Source organism: Trichechus manatus, unplaced genomic scaffold, assembly GCF_000243295.1.
Source record: "Trichechus manatus latirostris isolate Lorelei unplaced genomic scaffold, TriManLat1.0 scaffold00176, whole genome shotgun sequence".
Lineage (NCBI taxonomy): Eukaryota > Metazoa > Chordata > Mammalia > Sirenia > Trichechidae > Trichechus > Trichechus manatus.
The window spans coordinates 2,814,190-2,818,395 of record NW_004444112.1 but is presented as its reverse complement, the minus strand read 5'-3'; positions in this window follow the sequence as shown (position 1 = coordinate 2,818,395).

Here is a 4,206-nt window from a genome sequence, read left to right as displayed (position 1 = left end):
GCGCGCATATCCAGGGCTTGTTCCTCTGGACCCGGGGCCTCTATGGCTCCTCAGCCTGAGTGGGGCTTAGAGGTGAGGAAACAGGCACTAGAGCCCCATCACTGACCCAGGGCACCTCTGAGAAGGCTCCACATCTGAGCCGGGCTCCCTGTGGCTGATCTGGGCTGCAGGCATTCCTTGTGGCAACACTGTTTACCAGCTGACATCCGGGAAAGGGACGGAGCTGGGCCTAGTGCACAGAATGAGTGAATGGTGGCACCGAGCCTCCACATAGCTTGTGTTCACGTTCAGATGGGGTAGGGGTTTTGGACAATTAAGGATGGAAAGATGGGATTCTGAAACTAATGCCACCGCCACCAGACAGCTCCTTCTCCAGGGCCTGTGGGGTGCCGCTGCAGTGGGCAGCAGGCTGGGCGGGGTGCTCAGGTTGGGCTGGCGCAGACACCATCCAGCTGTCCCTTTTGGGGTGACAGAGCCAAGTGCCCAGGGAGGTCATAAGGAATCGCTGTGAAGTGGTGACTCCAGCACCCAGCACGTTATCATTACGGTAACAGTGCTGGCTCTTGGCTCAGGCCATTCAGAGCATGTGTCCCCCCATGACGTTGTTGGTTGCCATCAAGTCAGTTCTCACTCATGGTGATCCCGTGCACAGAGTAGAACTGCTCTGTAGGGTTTCCTTGTCTATCGTCTTAACAGAAACAGATCACTGGGCCGTTTCTTCTACATTGCTGCTGGGTGGGTTCAAACCACACACTTTTAGGTTAGAAGCTGAGTGCAAACAGTTTAGGCCACCAGGGATCTCCCACCATGGTAACAGGGTGTTTTGCAGAATGTTCGTGTCCCCCGACCCTGCGAGGCCAGCCTTGGTTGGACGTGGCCCATGGCTGAGTAGATGCCTGTGATGTTTCAGAAGCCAGTGGTGACCTTCAAGGACGTGGCTGTGGACTTCACCCGGGAGGAGTGGGGGCTGCTGGGCCCAACCCAGAGGATCCTTTACTGCAACGTAATGCTGAGGAACTACAGCAACCTGGTGTCCCTGGGTGAGGCCTCCCCCGTCCCCACCTTCACCCGTGTCGTTGTGTGTGTGCCTGTGTGCCTCCTCCTCAGTCACCCACACCAGGTGTGTCCTTGCTATGACCCTGTGCCCCAGTCATGCGCCCTCTGTGCACAGAAACCGGGCACACAGCCCAAGTCACCAGGGCGAGGCCTTTGTCACTGCTAGGCACCTCACTTGCAGTGTCCTGGCCCTGTCGGGGCCTGACTTACTTAAAGCAACAGCATCGACACTTTCCCCTTCTCCTCGCCTCGGGCAGGACTTCCCGATTCCAAACCAGATGTGATCTCCAAGTTGGAGCAGTGGGAAGACCCCTGGATTGTAGAGAGAGACATCCCGAAAGGCTCCTGTCCAGGTGAGTGAGAACGAGGGTGTGCCTATTAGATCAGTTATTTCCTTCTCTTTATAGATGGGGTCAAAGTTTCCTAGGTGGTGCAAACGGTTTGTGCTCGACTACAATCAAAAGGCTGGCGGTTCAAATCCACCCAGTGACACTGTAGAAGAAAGGCTTGGCAATCTGCTTCTGTAAAGATTACTGCCAAGAAAACCTTATGGAGCTCAGTTCTACTCTAATGCTTGGGGTTGCCATGAGTCAGAATTGACTCAACAGCAACAGGGTTTTTGTTGTTTTTTACAGATGGGATCAGAGTGAGGCAATATATCATCCAGATAAAATAGCTCATAGGTAGCGAAGCCCCCATAAAAACCTGTACCTGTTAGCAGTCACTCCCCATTCCCTCTCCCCCCGCCCATGACAACCACTAGCCTACTTCCTGTATCCATGGATTTACCTATTCTGGATATTTCATATCAATGGACTCATACAGTATGTGGCCTTTTGTGTATGGCATCTTCACTTGACATGGGTTTTCAAGGTTCACCCACATTGTGGCATGCATCAATATTTCATTCCTTTTTATGGCCAAATAATATCCCATTGTATGGATGGACTGTATTTTGTTTATCTGTTCATTTGCTGATGGACATTTGGGTTGTTGGCACTTTTTGGCTCTTATGAACAATGCTGCTATGAACATTTGTGTACAAGTTTTTGTGTGGACACATGTTTTCAGCTCTCTAGGGTGTATTCCTAGGTGTAGAATTGCTGTGTCATATGGTAACTCCATGTTTTTGAAGAACTGCCAGACTGTTCTCCACAGCAGCTGCACCATTTTACATTCCTAGAACATACAAGGGTTCCAGTTTCTCCAGGTAGTCACCATCACTTGACACTTGAGATTTTTTTGTCTTTTTGTTTATAGTCATCCTAGTGAGTATACTTAAATTATTTCCATGATTAAGAATGGCAAATCAATTTTCAGACACAAATCACAGCCCCAGATAATGAACACCAATGTGTAGTACACCTCCGGGGCTTAGACAGTTGTCATTTCACAGTGTTCTCACCGCAGCCAATGAAGCACATGGTGCGAGGTCCTGGTGACAGAGCTGGGCTGTATATGTATTCTCTCTCCCCTGATGCATTACATTCTGTGGACCCTGCTCCTGACTCTCCAGTGGTCCAGGAAGGAGCCCCAGGCTTTGCGGACAGTGAGAGCTGCACTCCTGGCTCTGCTCTCAGGCCTCGACTGTGGCCCATGCGCAGGGTCTGGCTCTGCAGGAACATTGGTGGATTGGTCAGTTCCTGGTAGCTGTTTTGAGCATGAGGATTGGGGGCTGGCATTCGGGACTGGTGCTAGAGATGGGTTTCTTTCCTTGAGACCTTTCCTCAGTCATCCAGATCCTGATAAATGACACTGTTCAACAGGGCAGGTCTGTCGTACATGAAATGTGCTCACTCGACCTTGGACCAACATCTGGCCACTCACTTCTCTGGGTTGTTCTGTGGTGTTTCTATCTCCCGGCCCCAAGCTGTACACAGGGTGTGCTCCTTGGGCGCGCATATCCAGGGCTTGTTCCTCTGGACCCGGGGCCTCTATGGCTCCTCAGCCTGAGTGGGGCTTAGAGGTGAGGAAACAGGCACTAGAGCCCCATCACTGACCCAGGGCACCTCTGAGAAGGCTCCACATCTGAGCCGGGCTCCCTGTGGCTGATCTGGGCTGCAGGCATTCCTTGTGGCTGTTTCACTCCAGTCTCTCCCTCTATGGTCACATCACCTAATCTTCTCTTTGTCAAACCTCCCTTTGCTTCTCTCTTATAAGGATGCATGGGATTGCATTTAGGTTCCACCAGAATAATCTAGGATAATCTCCCCGTGTCAAATTCCTTTGTGTAAGCATATCTTTTGCCATACATATAAGGTAACATTTACAGGTTCCAGGGATTAGGATGTGAACATACCTTGTTGTTTTTGTTGTTGTGTGCTGTTGACTGACTCATAGTGACCCTATAGAACAGAGTAGAACTGCCCCATAGAGTTTCCTAGGCTGTAATCTTTATGGGAGCAGATTTCCAAGTCTTTTGTTCTGTGGAGAGGCTATTGGGTTCAAACTGCCGACCTTTTGGTTAGCAGCCAAGCACTTAACCATTGTGCCACCAGGGCTCCTTGTATATACCTTAAGGGGACCATTTTCAGCCTACCACACAGGGTCTCACACCTCAGACACACAGCTTCATCATTCATTAGCTGGGTGACCATTGGCTCATTGCTGACCATTTCTGAAACCCAGCCCTCTAACACATCACGTGGCTTTTGCGGTTGTGGTGTGGGCCACAGCATATCTGTACTGCAAATAATTACTGCACTTCCATGGGAATCAGGCCTTGTTCTAAAGAGAAAAGTGTTGTGAAATGGCCAAAACAGTGGCAGATTCATGAGTGGCTCTCATTGACCTTCCCCATTGTGCAGAAAAGTTACTGTAGCAGGCTGAGACTGCCTTCTTTGGAAGGATTTGGCTGGCATCTGGGAATTTCGATTTCTGAAGAGCTCCCACTACCCTAACAGATAAGCATGACTCACTGTACTCCATCCAACACCAGTAGAATTCACAGTCTTCTAAAGTGCACATAGAACATTCTCCAGGAAGGTTAGGCCACCAAACAAGTCTTAATAAACTTTGAAAATCTGAAATGATACAAAGTATTTTCTCCAGCCACAGTGGAATGAAACTAGAAATCAATAACAGAAAGAAAACTGGAAAACATACAAATATGTGGAAATTAAACAACACACTCTTAAACAACCTGTGGGT